Genomic DNA, 20,343 nt, shown 5'->3' with positions numbered 1-20,343 from the left:
TTCTTTCTTTATTCAACAGACAGAGATCACAAGTAGGCAGAGAGGCAGAGAGAGAGCGGGGATGCAGGCTCCCCACTGTGCAGAGCCTGACACAGAGCCCAATCCCAGGACCCTGAGATTATGACCTGAGCCAAAGGCAGAGGCTCAACCCCCTGAGCCAGCCAGGCACCCCTATAATTTTATATTTATATTTATATTTTTATATTTATATATATTTATATATTTATTTTTATATTTTTATATTTATATATAATTATATATATATATACACACTTTAAAACTGAGTTAGCTTTTAAAATTTTCTCAAAACATTTCCTGTATTTATATTTTGAGAGTTGTTATGCTACTTTCATATTTGTCTTACAGAAATTTACTCTATATGTGAAAGGTTATTACACTTCAGTCCAAACTTCTAATAGTTAAGTTTTTCAGCAAGGTTTTATCTTTATTTTTCGTGGTGACATTTGGGGTAAGAAATTTGTGAGGTTCTCTTATTGCTCTAGTTGCAACAGTAATTCCTCAAAGACTTAGAGACTTGGATCATTCAGGATATCATGTTCATCAGAAGAGAAGAAGATAATTTTAAGTCATTGGTAGTCTTAAGGAATAGAAATTGTTTCAGTTAAAGATAAGCATTTGAAAGAATCTTTGGAAGCAGTAGAAACTGATATTCTTAGTTGTCTTTTCACAGCCTTTCTGTATAATAGCAATAATAATATAAAAGCAAATAATACTATTTGCTTATAATTCTGAAAATCAGATCTGAATTAAATTATATTTCTGTAATGGTCTCTATACAATAACACTTTGTGATGGATCAGATGTTGCTAGCTAATGTAACTAGCCTAGGTTGAAAATAGAAGTATGTTGATAAAAATCTATGAATGTGTAAAAGCCTGTAAAGAATAGCAATATTTTCATAGCCAAGAGACAAGTGTCCATTGATGCTGCATTTTTCATTCCATTCTCTCTGAGAAGGTACCAGATTAGAGACGTTTTAAGTTCTTGCTTGATTTAATGTTTGAGCAGGTTAACATCTGGGCAATATACTGTTCTAAAGAATAAAGTCTAAGCAGCACCATTTATTACCAGTTTAAATTCTAGTATTCAGCTCATTCATCATGGCCTAATAAAGACTAGACTTCCTTTTTCACCACATTTACTCACTGACTAGCGCTCTACCACTGTTCAGAAAAAGACAGACAAAAACAAATGCCTATGGTGGGCAGGATATTCTCAGTCAGGAATTCATCTGATAGCTATCAGGTTTAAGAAATCTAGCAATACAGGGGCACCTGGGTGGCTCAGTGGGTTAAGCCTCTGTCTTCAGCTCGGGTCGTGGTCTCAGGGTCCTGGGATTGAGCCCCGCATCGGGCTCTCTGCTCAGCGGAGAGCCTGCTTCCTCCTCTCTCTCTCTCTGCCTGCCTCTCTGCCTACTTGTGATCTCTCTCTGTCAAATAAGTAAGTAAGTTCTTTAAAAAAAGAAAGAAAGAAAGGAAGGAAGAAATCTAGCAATACAAAGCCAAAAAAGTGGAACCGCTGACAGGGTCCCACTGTTGGGTCCCACAGAGGACCTGTTAGCAGCTTTTGGCAAGCTGGTTATATACGTATCATAGTGTAGTCCTGTTTCAATTATCTGTTGCTGTATAAAACCATTCCAAAACTGAGTGACCAATGGGATATTACTCAGCCATCAGTAAGGATAAATTTACATTGAAATAGACAGAACTGGAGGGTATTATGCTAAGTGAAATACGTGAGTCAGAGAAAGATAATTATCATATGGTTTCACTCATGTGTGGAATATAAGGAATAGTGCAGAGGATCATAGGGAAAAAGAGAGAAAACGGAATGGGAAGAAATCAGAGGGAGACAAACCAGAGACTTTTTAAAAAATTAACATATAATGTATTATTCATTTCAGGGGTACAGGTCTGTGAGTCATCAGTCTTACACAATTTACAGCACTCACCATAGCACAACCCTCCCCAATGACCATGACCCAGCCACCCTATTCCTCCCCACCCCCTGCCCCAGCCAGTTTATTTCCTGAGGTTAAGAGTCTCAGGGTTTGTCTCCCTCCCTGGTCCCATCTTGTTTCATTATTGTTTCATTCTTGTTCATCTTGTTTCATTATTCCTTCCCTTGCCCCCATGAACCCCTGCCCTACCTCTCAAATTCCTCATATCAGAGAGATCATATGATAATTGTCTTTCTCTGATTGACTTATTTCACTTAGCATAATACCCTCTAGTTCCATCCATGTCATTGCAAATGGCAAGATTTGGGGGTTTCTTGATGGCTGCATAGTATTCCATTGTGAATACATACCACATCTTCTTTTTCCATACTCTGAGAGACTCTTGACTCACGGAAACAAACTGAGGGTTGTGGGAAGGGAGGTGGGTGGGGGGATGGGGTGGCCGGGTGATGGGCATTAAGGTGGGCATGTGATATGATGAGTACTGGGTGTTATACACAACCGATGAGTCACTGAACAGTACATCAAAAACTAATGATGTATGTATGTTGATTAATTGAATTTAAATTTAAAAAAACTTAGTCACTAAAACAAGAAACATAATTGTATGGATCAGGAATTCAGATAGGATACAAAGAGGGTAGTTCATTTTGTTCTACTGTATCTGGGGCCTTAGTTGGAGTCGCTCAATTGGCTAGGGATTAAATGAGATAGTAGGCATGGATGTGCTTATTTTATTAAATAGGCACAGTACTTAGAAAATTTGGGGATTCGAGAAAAAAGATAAAAGTAACCATGTGAAATTCTAATTATATTACTTTGTTGATTATAACTTTTTAATAAAAAATAAAGGAAAATTTTAGCTTATTGACAAAATAAAGGACAAATAATGAATCTTACCCCGTATCTCAAATTAGTTTAATGAAAAGCAAAGGGATCTACGGTCATATGTGCATCTTATTCTATAAAATGGTAGCTTTTATTCATGAAGCATGCATCAACCCTAAATTAAGAACCCACATAAATATAAATAAAACATCTTTTCCATTTGGATTGAACTAGTTTGAATTTCACATTAGCTAAGTTAAAAATATGTTTTTATTAGGTGCAAGTAGTTTCCAAAGTGCTTTTCCTGGCCCATATCTTGTCCTTATTTTCTTGAAGGGCTGGTCTAGCACAGTTCAGGCAAAATTTTTGGTCCTGTTTATCTGCCAGGTGGTAACAGAGTAGGAAACCCACAGAAAAGTTAAGTCCTACACAAACTTACAAAAAAGAAAAACTGACCTTTTCCGCAGCAGTACCCTAGGGATGGGTCTGTTTTTGTATCCCATCACTAATGCCTCTGAGGATGCAACTTGTTTTCAGCTAAATGCCAGATGGAGTTCTAGAAGTAGAAAATGTGTAGCTTAATTTAGAATACATCTTTAGCCCCAATGCCCGTGAAAGTTTTTTAAAAAATAAGGAAGCATAAGCTGATGGCCCCTGCTGTGGCTTAGTGCCTTTTGTATCCACAATACTTATATTGCACTGTGTGGTTTATGGAGTTAGAAAGGAAAGAAAATTAGTTATTTTTTTCCTCTCTCTCAATTTGAATCATTTTTGTTTACTGCTGAAAAACTGTAAAACCTTTCCTCTTCTACCCTGTCTTGTTTCCTAAATTATTCCCCAATCGCTTGCCCCTATGACCCTTAGGATAGAAAAGAAAAGAAAAAAAAATTTTTTTAAATACAAAAAGTTTATATTCCTTCTCCAAAAAATTCTTAGTGGCTCAGAGCCATAGAACAGAAGCATATATCAGGTGGGCTCCAAATGTTGAGTTGTAAGAGGTGTGATCAAATTTGAGCAAAATGTTTTTGTAATGACCCGGGCTTGTAGTTTCATCACATTCATAAAGCAAGTTGATTTATCCTTGCATAATTAAATCACAGTGGAGATTTTAAGGAACATTTGCTTAAAGATTCAGTACTGTCATTGTAGTAATAGACTTATGAGTACAAATTGGAGTATTCCGTATGTTAAATTTCTTTTGTCTTGCAAAAAGATAAATCTAAACATGTACGCATTCAGGTATTTCCCGTGTTTGACTTTATATACGCTACTAAAATACTCTAAAATATCTAAGATTATGCAGTGAAACCATTGTGGAAATCAAAAATCAGTAAAATACGTTAAGTGTTCCGGCTTTCAGAGTATTTTTAATTAAGTTTAACTTCTTAGTTTTATTTTTTTTTAAAGAAGAGTACAGAAGGAACAATGGATCATAATATCTACCATTAATATTCAGATGAAATCATTTGAAATATTCCCCCTGAAAAAAAGAGACTTTTCTTTTTCTGAACAGAAATAGGTTAATCTTTATAATCAGAATTTAGAGTTTATAAAATCATTGTCACATAGTATTGTACTCTACAGAGCTAATCATTGTTTTCATTTTGGTAAGCCTCCTTTCAAATCTTTTTCTTTTCTTTTCTTTTTTTTTTTTAGTTTATTTATTTATTTAACTCTGCACCCATTGTGGGACTCAAACTCATAACCCTGAGATCAAGAGTCACATGGCTCTTCTGACTGAGTTAGCCAGGTGCCTCTGTTTTTGTTTTTGTGTGTAAGCATGCACACATTCATAAACACACAATTCTATATAAATTAAATAATACTTTGTCTTTATTATATAATTTGTATTATATAGTCTGATTATTTTCAGTAGACATTTTGCATTATAAAGAGTGTTATAATGAACAGTTAGCACTGTTTCGCACCTGTCCAGGTGCTTGAACACTTTGGCACCTTACAGTGCATGCCTAGAATTGCTGAATTAAAGTGTTCACACACTTACCATTGATACATTTTGCCAGTGCTTAAGAGAAATGAATTTTTTTTTTTTTTAGTGTTAGTGTAGTATTTGACATATTTACTGAGTGCTGAATACTGCTTGTGTGTCAGATTCTGTGCTAGTTATTTGGGTTATAAAAATAAAATGACTTGGTTTTATTGGGCTAGTGGATATTACAAAGAAGTAATGGGCAGTTAAAATATCATATTCCAAGTGTAACAGTAAAGATAAACATTAGGGAACTTGTGTACCAATATCAGAGTTCAGAAGTCTCTGCAGAGAAAGTGAAATAGAAGCTGAGATCTGAAAGGTAAATGTGAGTTCTATATAAAAGGGAAGTAGAAGAGAGGAGTGTGGTAGGCCATGAGGAGTAGGTGTCAAAGATAATGATACATTCTAAGAACTAATGGGGTTTTAGAATGTGTGGGATGCATGCAAAGGATGAGACACCAGAGACAGAGATAGAGAATAAAGCATAGCTGAGACCGTGAAGAACCTTGTAGTAAAGTTAATAAGTATGGATTTTAAGCATCAAGGGGTGCCATAGCAAAGAAGCTGTGAGATCAAATTTGAGCTTGAAAAAGTTACCCTGACTCTAATTAGAGACTGACTTGAAGGCAAGCCAAATCAGAGTCCCATGGTCAAAAAGATGCAGTGAACTTGATTCGGGAAGGCATCTGTACCCAAAGAATCTAAGCTTGCTCATTAGAGTAGGCAGTTAGGAAGGGTAATCTTCAAGTCAGGTAAGTAAAAACACCATTTATCTAATGGCTCCTCTGTCTTGAAAGAGCAAGCAAGGTACTTCTTGGGGAACTTGGGAACTCCCACCCAACTAGTGAGAAGAGAATCTGAAATTAAAATTAGGAAAATAAGATATGATATCATCATCATCATCACCACCACCATCTTTTAGTTACTATAAGAAAGGCTACACTTGCATTAGACTTGATTTTATAGACCTACAATAGTGTGATTCATTCTTGAGCAGAATAGAAGCTTATGATGTACTTTTTGTCCTCATCACAACTTGGGCAGGAGCCACATAAAAGGGGCATGCAGGTGAAAGAGGGACCTCAGTGTCTCTACATGCATTAGATAAAGAAGGCAAGGCCAACAGTCCTTAAGCTTAAAATAGGAAAGGTTTCAGTGACTAAGAGGACCACCCACATGCCACTCCATTTGTGAAAGAAACACTATAAAACTTGATCCTCTAGAAGCCAATTTGTATAATTCTAATTCATGCTGATCAAAGTCTAGCTGAATACCAGAAAAATTTCTCCCTCTCTTTCCTTATTTAATCCCTACCATGTACTCTATTTAAAATCATTTGTTCACATTTTCATACTTTTACATAATATTGAAGCTGTTTTGATGTAAATTTAGTAAAGCAAGAGTACTGTGGGAAATAGGAAATCTTTAATAAATAATTTACAAAATGCTTATTTGTCAATAAGTATGACCTTCACAAAAATTACATCACCATTTTTTGGTATACTTTATATTATCTGTTGCAGTTTTCTTAGTGGTTTTTATTTTCTGTGTTATGTTTGAAATATCTTCCTGTAAAAGTTCTCTTGCTTAGCCTCCACATGTCTCTCTGATGGTTCCCAGGGTTTAGTATTATGATACCATTTCTCCCTCAGTTTATGCCTGTATTTGTTTAGCCTAGACTACATATTGAATCACAGTGTTAGATACTGTGATAAATGTAGTCCATTATTCTTTTTTCTAAATTACTTTAGTTTTTTTTTTTAAACTGTTGCTTACTCATAAAAAATTGAGGGAGTATGTCAGCGCAAGAAGAAAATAGGAAACCCAAAACAACGACACACCTATATCCAGAAATAACTATTATTAACAGAAAGTGAATATTATTCTAGACGTCTCTTAAACTCAGGACTGAGGGAAAAAGAAATGGTGGTGAGTAATAAATCCATTTAAATATAAAAGTAAGACCGTATATGGGGCACCTGGGTGGCTCAGTGGGTTAAGGCCTCTGCCTTCAGCTCGGGTCATGATCTCAGGGTCCTGGGATTGAGCCCTGCATCGGGCTCTCTACTCAGCAGGGAGCATGCTTCTCCCTTTCTCTGTCTGCCTCTCTGCCTACTTGTGATCTCTCTCTCTCTCTCTGTGTCAAATAAATAAATAAATAAATAAAATCTTTAAAAAGTAAGACGATATAACTGAAAATTCTACATATAAATGCTATGAACATTGACAATGTAAAAACAATAATATAATTAACCCAAACTGGAAAATGGAAAAAATATTAAGTATACTAATTTCTTCAACCTTTAGGCCAGGAAGTGAATCAGTACAGCCTAAAATGTCATTTGAAAAAAAAAAACCCAATCTCTTAATATTTTTATAACATTTTTTTCATAAAATGGAAGAATTTCTTAGGAAGTATCTTGACACAAAGAAACATTTATATAAAATTTAGAAAATTTTTTAGTCTTCCACTTAATATTTTCATGTTAAATTCAAGTAGAATAAAAATATATTCTTTTTGAATGAAATTATTTAACTTTGCTTCTTTCCTCTTCTTGGATCACCACCAGATGTGAGGAAAGAGGGCAAACTTCTGCCTCCAGTATTGGAAAGACAGACAGGTGACCACAGGGAGTTGCATCTCACCTGAGCGCAAAGAGAAACTGCCATGAGAACAGTGCTGGGATGAGAAACCTGAACTATGGTTGATGAATTGCTGGAGGCTCTGTGTGGACAAATCTGAGAGTTAAAAAATCCAGGGTGGCACAGTCATAGGGAGGCCTCCCCATAACATTGTGAGATTTACCTCTGAGTGTTCAACTAGATTCTTAGAGTAAATATAACGGAAAAATTGCCTAGGGCGTCCTCCAGAGGAAGGGTAAAGGATCCATTTTGAAATATAATGGAACATAGTCGTCTTCTTATTAGCTTTTAGGGAAAACTAGTTAACCAGAGCCTGACCTGCTGGGGAATTATCAGAGCCTAATTTACCTGGGGGAAGGGAAATAGCCAACTTCCTCTAGCTCTAGCCCTCCTTATGGGAGAAGTGAAACACCCAACTCCAGTTCCCTCTAGCCTTTCATGTGGGAGAAGGAAAATATAAACTAAAGTCCATGTAGCCATCCTGCCCCACCTAATGGGGAGACAAAAAGCAAAAACAAAAAAACAAACCAGAGAAACACTTGTGAAGTCATAGACCAGAGGCATAGTATCACTAAAAGACTAATACCTACTCATAGGACTATAGGGCATTTCCTCCCACTCCTCATCACCACATTACTAAAGGCCTATTTACAGCAGTTCCTTTGACCTAGCACATCATGAATGGCTACCAGGAAAAAATTGCAAGGCATACCAAGAGGCAAAAGACACAATTTGAAAAGACAGAGCAAGCATCAATGCCAGATATGGCAAGGATATTGGAGTTACTAGACTGGGAATTTGAAACAACCATCATTAATATGCTGAGAACTCTACTGGATGAAATAGACCACATGAAAGAACAGACAGGCAATGTAAGCAGAGAGATGAAGACCAAAATGATGAAGAAAGATGAGAAAGAACTGAAAAGAAATCCTACAGATCAAAAACACTGTAAGAGAAGTGAAGACTGCCTTTTTTTTTTTTTTTAAGATTTTTTATTTATTTATTTGAGAGAGAGAGACAGTGAGAGAGAGCATGAGCGAGGAGAAGGTCAGAGAGCGAAGCAGACTCCCCATGGAGCTGGGAGCCTGATGTGGGACTCGATCCCGGGACTCCAGGATCACGCCCTGAGCCGAAGGCAGTCGTCCAACCAACTGAGCCACCCAGGCGTCCCTGAAGACTGCCTTTGAATGGACTTATGAGTAGACTGGACACAGAGGAAAGAATCTCTGAGCTAGCGGATATGTATCAATAGAATCTTTGAAAACCCAAAAGCTAGGGGAACAAAGACTAAACAAAATAGAATAGAATATCCAGGGACTGTGGGACAACTGCAAAAGATGTAACATGCATATTGGGAAACCTGTACTTCTTTTAATGAGACCTGTGATCATACACACTCTTTTGGGCAGTCACATCATGGTGTTGACTCAGATTGTGCTGTCAGCTAAATCCCCTTCAGTCTTTTATATTCTTGCTGCCGTTAGTACTCTTTCCACTACCTGGACCCACCCATTCATCCTATACCTGTAGTTGGTTTGTCTTTTGGTTATATTCAAGGCAGCATTACAGGCCAGAAATGGGTAAGAACCTACTCTATAGTACGTTAGTAGAAATATGTCCCAAGCTTAACTTGGACCTGCTATTTTGCATTCTTGAAATAGTTAAGCTAGTTAGGACTAATCCATCATCATTTTTGTTTACACATCCAGCCATTATTTGTTCTTTACTTTAGTGACAATAATGAAAGACATCATTTTATGTTGTGTAAGTCCATGACTACTTTATTCTCACAATATGTCCGGCTACTTGCTCTGTCAAAGAAAAAAGGTGAATTTAATTTTAAGTAATTTATCCTTTCTTTTTTTCTTTTTTTAAGATTTATCCATTTACTTTATTTGAGGGGGAGAGAGAGCATGCAGGTTGGGGCGGGGGGCAAGGGGAGGCAGAGGGAGAGAATCTCCCAGCAGACTTCCTGCCAAGTGCAGGACTAGTTTCCAGTGGCCCATGAGATCATGACCTGAGCTAAAACCAAGAGTGGGATGCTTAATTGACTGAGCCACCCAGGTGTCCCTTTGCTGATTGTTTCAAGATCAGTTTATAGTGTTCTGCATTTTGACTATATGTCTGCATTTAGATTTTCTTTTTATTTATCTTGCTTGAATTCATTGAGTTTCCTGAATCTAAAGACATACTTTTCATCAGTTTTGGAAAATTTCCAGACATTGTTGTCTCAATTCCCATTTCTGTTTTCTCTTTCTGCAGTTCTACTTGTAATGGACTTTTTCACTCTGTCTTCCATTTCTTTTAACCTCCTACAGTTGTTGATTCTTTTTCCTCTGTTTTGCATCCTGTGTTATGTGTGTTTTCAGATGTATCTAATTCACTCAATCTTTTTTTTCAGCTATCCAGTAGTTTATTGAGTTTAGCTGTCCAATTTATCCCTTTTGAAAGTTGTTTTGATTCTTCAATTATTGACATAGATTTTGTATTCTATTTTTTAGTATCTCCATATAATAAATATACTTGTTTTATTTTTGCAGTCTAAAGTTTTGAGGTCCAGTTCTATTATTACTTGTTATTCCTCTGGTTCTCACAATGCTTTGTTTCCTTGTATATTATGAAATCTTTAATAGGGAACCCCTCCATTTTTTTAAAGAACTCTTCAGAGTCCTTTGAAATCAGACTGTAGATTTCTTCCTTCAGAGAGAATTTGCCTTTTGTTTCAACAGGCACAATAGAGTATAATAGATCACTGGTGGTTTAATTAAAAATACTCCTTAGATATCCTAAGAATATTCATTAGCTTGAGAGCCTACATGGACCTGAGACTATCTTCTTCTTAGTCATTTTTTAGTAGAGTGTTTATTCTCAACTTCCCTATGAGTAGAGAATCTTTAGATTTATGTGTAGAAGTACTACTTCGATCCTTATGACTAAAACCCCACGTTAAAACCCACAGTCCTAGGTTAGTGAGACCACTTAACTCAGAGTGTCCCAGTAACAGTGCAATGCTTCTTGCTCTAGTTCTTAGTCCTCTTCAATCCCTTGCTTTTTAGCAAGCTGAGCTATGGATTTAAAGAGCTAAGTTAGACATTTATTATATTTTTTAAAAATGTACTTTATTCAGCTCTCCTAGGTATTTAATTGCAAGAGAATTTTCAGGTTTCCTCCTATGTTACCTTACTAGAAATGGAAATCTCATGTTTTTCATATTGAGTTAATATCATTTGTAAAGTTGGGTTGTGGAATAGACATATGGCTTAAGACCGAATTTCTGCCACAACAAATTTACCCCACTTATGTGAAATGTTAGCTAAGCCAAGATCTTGCCATAAAATAACATGTTTGATTCTGCACTTCTTACTTGGTATTTAGACAGAATAGCAATATTACCTACTGTTATGGACATTTTATGATTTTGTGCAGGATTCACTGTTTAGTCTCTTTTGGAAAAGAATAAAACTTTCTAATATTTGGAAGAGATCTTACAAGACTAAAGGCAATCTACATTGGATGTCTAAACTTTTTATTTAGAAATAAATGTGATGGGGCACCTGGGTGGCTCAGTGGGTTAAGCCTCTACCTTTGGCTCAGGTAATGATCTCAGGGTCCTGGGATTGAGTCCCACATTGGGCTCCCTGCTGAGCAGGGAGCCTGCTCCCCCCTCTCCTTCTGCTGCTCCCCCTGCTTGTGCTCTCTCTCCTCCTCTCATTCTCTATCAAATAAATAAATTATGAAAGAAAGAAAGAAAGAAAGAAAGGTGATGTTTCATATGAAATGAGTAAAATTTTAAGTCTAAAGGCTATATGCAGGTGCATTTAGGCTCCTCCTTCATTCAAAATTACAGTCTTTCTATTCCTGTATATTGGTGTAATGATTATGAAGGACATGTAGAGCATTATCTCTCAGATTAAACCTTATCTTTTGATAAATGCTTTCTAAGATTACGTAGACTACAAGTAATGTAGTTTTTCCTTTAGCCTTGCTCATATAATTTGTAAGTATATGTACTTTTCTTTGTTGACTTAGTTATTCTTTACCTTATCGGCTAGATTATAATGAAAGAAAATAACCATTTCAGTTCCAAGTGTTTAGAGACCAGAATTAGGAAATGGGAATTTTGTAATTTTTAGTTTTTTTAAACTGTTGCATTTTTCATTTTCATAACATGTGGTGTTTAATCCAAGCAGTGCATCAAATACAAAAATTTATCAGTAAGCTTTTGAAATCTATACATTCATGAGAAAAATGGAAGAATTTGCCATTGTAATCTTTTGAGTTAGCCTGATGTCTCAGGTGGTTAGTAATTGATTCTGTAAATAGTAAAAACAGAAAGTGTTTGTGGTAGGGGTGAGAAAACTAATGGTAATAGAAGCAAACTGATGTTGCAAACATATTCTGAGCATCATGTTAAGTATGCTAAGCAGTATCCATGGAATTGTATTCATTTCTTACTACCTTAGTACTTTTCACATCTCAAAATGCAGAAACCGAGACTTAGATTTAATCTAGTTATCTAAGGCCAGACTGTGGGTAATAGGTAAAGGAGAGCTTTAAATGTACAGTGGGTTTCCCTGACTTAATTTGGTTAGGTATTTCCTGGATATATGTATATATTTTCACAATTCATGTATAAACTACAACATATTATGATACCTTTTGATCCATGCTAAACCTCCATTCCCTGCTTCAGTTGATGATACCATAAGCCTAAAAATTGTGCCATGTATCTATAGTTTTAATGCTTCTGATAGGCTATTATTATGGCTATTTTATGATTTCATCAACAGCCAAGCTGTTGTTTCATTATAAACAGAGTCAAATCTTTGTGATTAAAGTAGCAGACTGAAAACCATGAAGGGTGTACTGTTTGCTTTGCAATCATTTCCATGTGTTATGAATTCTTATCAGATGTTGGGAAATAGCAGGCTTAAACTAACTGCAAGTTCCACATCTTTGGTCCCAGAAACAATGATCTGTAATGGACATATGTTTAGCTGTCAGCTTGTTTAATAAGGTCTCTAAACAAATTCATTTATTGTCCACTTCATTTTCATAGACTAAAATTCTTTTCAAAAGTCAAACGCAGGGCTTCTGAGTGGCTCAGTGGGTTAAGCCTCTGCCTTCGGCACAGGTCATGATCTCAGGGTCCTGGGATTGAGCCCCACATAGGGCTCTCTGCTCAGCAAGGAGCTCTGTGCTCTCTCTTTCTCTCTCTCAAATAAGGAAATAACATCTTTAACAATAAAAAGAAAGAAAGAAAGAATGTCAACCAGTCAGGTCTTTTTTTTTTTTAAGGTGAATGTTAGAAAACATCAGTGTTTGAGTTCATTACCCTAACATGAAGATGATATTTCTCATGCCATAAGAAAAAAGAACAGATATAACTCGGAATTTTCCTAAGGCACATTCCTGGAAACAAGAATATGAGAAAAGCATCTGGGAGGGTGCCTGGGTGGCTCAATTGACTGAGCATCTGATCTTTGGTTTTGGCTCAGGTCATGATCTCAGGATTATGAGACCCACCAGCACGTCAGGCTCCACACTCAGCAGGGAGTCTGCTTGAGATTCTCTCTCCCTCTCTCTGTGCCCCTCCCCCCGCTCATGCTCTCTCTTTCAAATAAATAATTTTTTTTTAAGCATCTGGAAAAAAATAAAAACTGACTGAAAATTATGCAAGATAATGGTTGCCATTTTAAATCCTCAGTCTCAAGTTGAAAAGCTGCACAATTTAAAACACTGCAAGGTTTTTAACTGCTACTATAAAATAATAGTCTGATAAAAATGTACGCACACCATAATTATAAAAACTTTCCTGTGTAGTTACTTATTCATAGTGTCTTCTGTTCTTTAAAAAATGTTCAGCTTAAAAATCAGGTATTAAGTCAACATGTACTGTTCACTCAGTGAATAGTTAGCAAACTAAATGAGAAGCCATATAAAGAATCAGGAGCCTCTGTCATGTTTACAATTCCATACTGACTTGGGCAATATTGATAAAAATCTCTTACTGTCTTCACATTTCACCTTCTTGTATCTAAGATGAAATGACCATATTCGGCATCTCACCATTTCCTGCAGTACTGGGTTTTAAGATCCTTAATACAAAGAAGTTGAAACAGAATGATCTGTAGAGTGTAATCACTTTTACACCTTTCTCAAAATGTACTTGGATGATGATGAAACTGAGGCGAAGAAGTAGGATTAATTGCTTGTGGTCATATCATGATGTTGGGTCTCGGCCTTCTGATAAACATGTCTCTGTTTTTACCAAAATGTTTTGTTTAACCTTTGAAATGGACATTAGATTTAAAAAGAAAAAAAAAAAAATCCATCAGTGGCATTAGAGTAGATGCATTTAATAGTATAGTACTTAGTATCATTCTACCATCAATTTTTACTAAAATGTTTAAATTTCATTTAGTTTTAATTATTGCATGGAGCACTGGGTATGGTGCATAAACAATGGATTCTGGAACACTAAAAAGAAATTTTAAAAAATAAATAAAAATTTTAAAAAAGAATGTGGACAGCAAAAAATAAATAAAGTTTTAATTATTTAAATTGTTTATGTAATTTAACAGTCATGAATCTATTGTAGTACATTTGTCATTAAAAAACCCTGCCTTCTTAGCAACTGATAGTGCTGTTACTCTGACTTATTCTTAATCTTTGCATCAGCCTCGTTATAATACATATGCTGAATACAGCTACAGTTTATAGATGAGAAAACTAAGGCTCAATGAGCTTGGCAACCTTGCCCCAACACTGTACTCAGGGGCCACATTCTCCATGATGTACTGAAAGCTGAGGGAAATTTTAGTAAACAGAAATAGGGAGGAAAGACCATTTTAGTTAAAATGGAAATAGCATGAACAAAGGGATGTGTATACTGAAGCTGAAATACATAAAGAGCATCAGGCTAATAATTTTGATTTTGTACATTGAATGCATTAGGATAGATGCAACTAAGTCCCAAATGTGCATGAAATCTAAATAGAAAGAGAGAGGGTTGACTAGGCTACTGAGAATTCCCTAAATTTGAGGAGCAGGGGAGTAAAACCCAGTGGAAACAGAGACAGAATACTAGAAATGTAGAAGATCTGGTATGACACTATGTCTGAGATTGCAAAAGGTCATAGGTAAGGTGGTCAAGGAAGATTCTAATGAAAGTCCAAGTTAACCATTGAAAAGGAAGCTATTGAAAGTTGTTATTAGGACGTCGTAAGTTACTTCTTCTAAGACAGCAATTTAAAGAATGTATGGGTTACTAGCAAAGTATTAAAGTAGGTGGATAGTAGGTAAAATGAAGCAGTAAGAGCAGATCAGAAATTGAATATTAAAAAAATTGAAAGTTCGGGGCGCCTGGGTGGCTCAGGGGTTAAAGCCTCTGCCTTCGGCTCAGGTCATGATCTCAGGGTCCTGGGATCGAGCCCCACGTCGGGCTTTCTGCTCAGCAGGGAGCCTGCTTCCTCCTCTCTCTCTGCCTGCCTCTCTGCCTATTCGTGATCTTTCTCTGTCAAATAAATAAATAAAATCTTAAAAAAAAAAAATTGAAAGCTCAAAGCTGTAGAAAAATTGGAGGAAAATATTCCCACCTGGTCACCCATAAATGCTTGGCATTTAGACTCTGTCCCAGATTCTCTTCCTAGCTCTATCTTTTGTTACTAGCCCTAACCCTACAAATATTTATGCTATAGCATAATGTTTTAACACCCACCCTGTGTTTTGCTGCCTCACTGTCTTGATTTAAACACAATGCCTAGGTGAGTCTTCACTGTATCTCCACATGGGTGGGTAATTCCTATTCATCTCTCAGGGTGCAGGTCAGATGCCTCCTTTGTGAAGCCATCCCTTATTTAGCCTACTGTAATCTTTCCTTCTCTGAATTGGAAAATGTTTCAGTCACTTCTTTATCATGGCAATTCACCACTTTTTATTATGTACTGTTATTATTTATTTGTGTACAAGATTTATGTCCCTCCCTGGAATTTAGGCTCCTTGGAGATTTTCTCAAGGTATTAGTGTACCACAATGTAAAGAATATAGACACTCCCATTTTTAATTTGGACCTCTATCAGCTACTGATCAATTATGTGACTTCAGGCTAAGTACTTAATCTCCACAAACCTTGGACTTCTTTTTTTTTTTTTTAAAGATTTTATTTATTTATTTGACAGAGAGAGATCACAAGTAGGCAGAGAGGCAGGCAGAGAGAGAGAGAGGAGGAAGCAGGCTCCCCGCTGAGCAGAGAGCCCGATGCGGGACTCGATCCTCGGACGCGAGATCATGACCTGAGCCGAAGGCAGCGGCTCAACCCACTGAGCCACCCAGGCGTCCCAAACCTTGGACTTCTTATCTGTAAAATGCCTATACCACAGGTTATTGAGAAGACTAAGTGGTAAAGGAGGTGACTGATTTAAAGAATCTAGCTAGGTTAGGTTACTTTCCCCCCTTATTCACCTTGATTTCTGTGCCATCACTCAGAATGGTACTGTACAAATATTAGATGCTCCAGAAATTATTGAATAAATTAGTAATTTCTTTGCCGTTACTAAATATATAAAGGTTACTATAATTTCTAGGTTGCTGATATTTTATTGGGCTGACTTTTTTTAAAGAAATTCTTTTTTCTGTTGGACCAGATTAAAAAATATTACAAAGTAGAAATAATCTGGTGGATAATGGTGAAATCATACAAACCATATTAAAAACCAAATGAATTTAAATTAGAAACATACTTACTAGGGAAAAAAGTTAATTAGCTCAGAGTTGATATCAGTTTACAGAAGGCTTTTCTTTCCTTTTCTCTCCTTTTTTTTTTTTTTTTTTTGAGAGTGGGAGAGAACAGGAGTGGGGAGAAGCAGAGGAAGAGGGAAAGAGAAAGAATCCTCAAGCAGACCCCCCACTAAGTACAGAGCCTGACATGGGGCTCAGTCCCAGTACCCTAAGATCTTGACCTGAGCCAAAATTAAGAGGTGCTTAATCGACTGAGCCACCCAGGCACCCCAGAAGCCATTTCTTTTTATCATACAAACAGAAACTAGGCTCTGAGGGCAAAAAGATGCTGCCTGACTCCAAAGCAAGCCCCTAATTTGGCAGTATAAGGTGACATGTACTCCAGGCTTACAATTTTTACTTTCATTTTAATAGATTTAAATATATTCTAGTGCCAGTAGATAAGACTATATTCCAGAGAATATAAGATTGGGAACCCTAAAATTAGACTGTGACCTAAGGATTAGTTTTAAAACTTGCAGTTCATTCCAGGAGTTATGGATTCCACAAGTACCAACAAATAGTGTTGTTTCAGTATGGGAGATTTTGACAATGTTGTAAATTCTGAATCATTTGGAAAATTCAGTATAATGAAGCTATTTCTAATAATCTTACAGACCTTCCCTTCTCTGTCTTAGTCTTTTTTGAGTTTTTATTCATCCTCATTCAGTTTGTAAGTTATTATGGCTACTTCATTAGTATATCCAAATCTCTGACTATTTAAGCATAGATCTTTAGAAGCTGGCATTATGTGTTCCTTGCCATTTATAAAAATTATGAACAGAGTTAACCTCCATATGTAGTAAAGGTAACACTTATTTATAGTAAATAACATAATAAAGAAATATTCCTAATTCACAAAGAATCCTTAACTGTAGTGCTATTTTAAACATGATCTAAATAATAATAGCTACCATCTGTTGAACATGTATTCAGTGCCTAATATTTTAAATATCTTAAACCATTTTATAGTTGAAGAAACTGAGTCCCAGAGAAGTTAAGTAATTTTTCTTAGGTCACTCAGATACTAAGTGATAGAATTAGCCTTTAAATCAGGACTTTCTGAACTCAAAGAATCCTTTTGATTATTGTGCTTTACTGCCTCTATGACAGTATATACTGTCATTGTCTCTCATATTTTGCATACTTCAGATTACTCTCATAACTAGTTTCTTCAGCCATCATGCAGTATTTCATATTAAAATTTCAAAATAAGCTTTGCCTCAAAGAAAACATCTAAATTTCTGAATTACTTACCAAATTAAAATTTTTTTAAAAATAGTATAAAAGAAAAGATAATGGTGTTTAGTGGATAGAGCAAAGATGTGGTTGCTATTCCCTGTGCTCATATAACTTCAAGAAATAGGAAGTAATTACATTTATTGGAGGAATACATAATGAGAGCCTAAACTAAGCACTGATGTTGAGAATCAAGAGGAATAGTTATACATGAGAGAGACTGGAAAATGACATACTTTGACAGTGATTCAATGAAAGGGTGGGGGAACAGTCCCAGAGGAAGTTTAAAGTCTGGTCATTAGGAGGAAAATGGTTCCATAATCAAATAGAGACTTCCGGAAAAGGAACAGATTTGGGCAGGGAGGAGATGACTTCAAGTTTGAACACAGTTTGTAATTAGGCAGTGTCTAGCCTCTGCTGTCCATCTAGATCCTGGCCCTTGAAATGTGGCTAGTTTAAACTGAGATGGCCTGTCCCAGATTTAGAACATTTAATATAAAAAAGTGTAAAATATTGTATTAATATTTTTATGTTGGTTGCATGTTGAAATAATGATATTTTGGACATAATTAAATTAACTGAGTTAAAATAAGTTGTTAAAATTAACCTGTTTTCTTTTATCATTTTTTAATGTGGCTCCTAGGAAACTTAAAATTGCATATATGTCTTACCTTATATTTCTGTTAGACAGCACTAATGTACATAGAGATTTGTAATGCATAGTTAGAAATGCAGGACCAAAAAATGAGGACGAAACATCTAGATTTGGAAATAACATATATAAAAGTGATATTTGATGTTATGAGATTGGATAAAAATGCCAGTGTACAGGGTATGGAAATGAGAAAAATGCCAAGAATTCCAGGCTGAGAACAGAGCAAGTAATTAAGACAATATCACTGAATGGTAGAGAAGCCGAAGAGGAAAAGGAAGCCTGAGAAAAGACCATTGAATTTGGTTGATACAGAAGCAGTTTCAGTAGAGTATAAGAAGGGTAGATTGCAAGAGATTAAGAAGTTTAAGCTTGAGAAAATAGACTCTATACATAAACTGTTCTTTCAGGGAAGGAGTCCACCGGTGAAGATAATCATCACTTGATTGGAGCAGAGTCCAGGGAAATTTGAGTATGTTTGTTGGCTGAATGAAAGGATCAGTGAAGTAGGAGTGCTTGGAGTTGTAAGGAAGAGAAGATAATTGCTATAGGGTGGTCCTAATGTACTGGATCCCAAACCTGAATGCATGTTGGAATCACCTGGGGAACTCGTTACATGGGCAAATTCTCAGGCAACATCTTACATCTAACAAAATAATATTCTCTGGAGGTTTGTCTCCTGGAGCTTGTTGTGAACAAATTCTTCTACGTGATTATGATATATTCATAAGGACAAACAAGTCAAGATAATTAAAGGTGCTGGTGAGGATATCAGTGAAATAACTAACCTTATCATCCAAAATGGTTAGAGAGCCAGGTGGGTAAGAATAGGCGCGTTAGATGATGAACTACAAAGATGTTGGCTTTCATTTTAACGTAAGTGAGCACAGATTCAATAGGAATGAAAGACTGGGAAAGTTAAAAAGGTCGTAGGTTTTGATCAGAAAGGGAAGTTTCAGAATTCAGGATCCTGGAGGCCAACCAGATAGAAAATATGGCTATATGTGTTTGATGTGGAAAAGAGGGAAAAAGAACTGAGTGGTGCACACTGTAAGACCTATCAGTTTGGTAACTGATACAGGACAGTGTTTTAAAAGGGGGAAAAAAGTGTAAGATTTGGGGATCAAGAAGAAGCATAAAGGTTGAATCAGTATGGAACTATTTAGACTTAAGATTCCACAAAAGCTTGGTTTGGGTTTCTTTTAGACCTTTTCCAGACTTGTTACCTACTCGGGTTTACAATGTTCTTTGAGTATCTGTTATCCATTCTAGCTTTTACTTTAATAGTGGATACCTGACATTCACAGATGTGAAATGCAAAGTTTTGACTGGCCACAAGTGACTCTAAGGGTTCATGACATGGGTACAAAGCACGTGTATGTGAATCTGCCCAAAACTGGCTTGTAGAAACTAGTCACATAACAACTTGTAGTGAAGTTGGTATTTACATCTCCGTCTACCTTTAATATATGATTTTATTAATCATCAGAATACTGCAGCCTGCTAGGTTTCACAGAAGAAGAAATTATTTGCCAAGCTGTGGTATTATATGGGCTCAAAATTAATGGAGTTTTGGGGCGCCTGGGTGGCTCAGTGGGTTAAGCTGCTGCCTTCAGCTCAGGTCATGATCTCAGGGTCCTGGGATCGAGTCCCACATCGGGCTCTCTGCTCAGCAGGGAGCCTGCTTCCTCCTCTCTCTCTGCCTGCCTCTCTGCCTACGTGTGATCTCTGTCAAATAAATAAATAAAATCTTAAAAAAAATTAATTGAGTTTTACAACTTCAGTTTAAAGCATTTTAGCACCGCTCCTAGCATGTAATTACTTAATAAATGGTAGCTACTGGTGCCAGTTCAGGAATTCATCAAGTTTTAAAGACACATCTTTTTATGTATATCCAGGTTTAAAAAGTAGAATTTCTCTTAAAATTTTGCTTTGATTCAGGATCTCCATGATTTATTAAACTAGAACTAGAATATGAAATTCACAGCTGAATTAGGAGAACAGTGGGTCATTTATCACTTATCTATTCTGTTTGAAATATCTGAAAGGGAGTATATTTTATAGGTAATTCATATTATATTGCTATTATGAAAAATTGCAGCTTTTGAAACATCCTTTGGCTATGTTTCCATACCACAATAGACATGTAAGGAACAAAATGTATTAACATTATTTATTTTGTTTTTCTTAGAGATTTAGTGTACCTGAAAACCAATAATCCTGTTT

General features: G+C 36.1%; 1 protein-coding gene across 3 annotated transcripts in view; it reads left to right on the top strand.

The window, feature by feature from the left end:
* Positions 1 to 20,343, top strand: part of CWC27 (CWC27 spliceosome associated cyclophilin) — a 235,920-nt gene that overhangs the window by 114,486 nt on the left and 101,091 nt on the right. The gene's annotated exons all lie outside the window — the stretch shown is intronic.

The sequence above is a fragment of the Neovison vison genome, chromosome 1 (genome assembly GCF_020171115.1).
Source record: "Neovison vison isolate M4711 chromosome 1, ASM_NN_V1, whole genome shotgun sequence".
NCBI classification, from domain to species: domain Eukaryota; kingdom Metazoa; phylum Chordata; class Mammalia; order Carnivora; family Mustelidae; genus Neogale; species Neogale vison.
The sequence above is the reverse complement of the archived record's forward strand: the minus strand, read 5'-3'. Positions and strand labels throughout refer to the sequence as shown.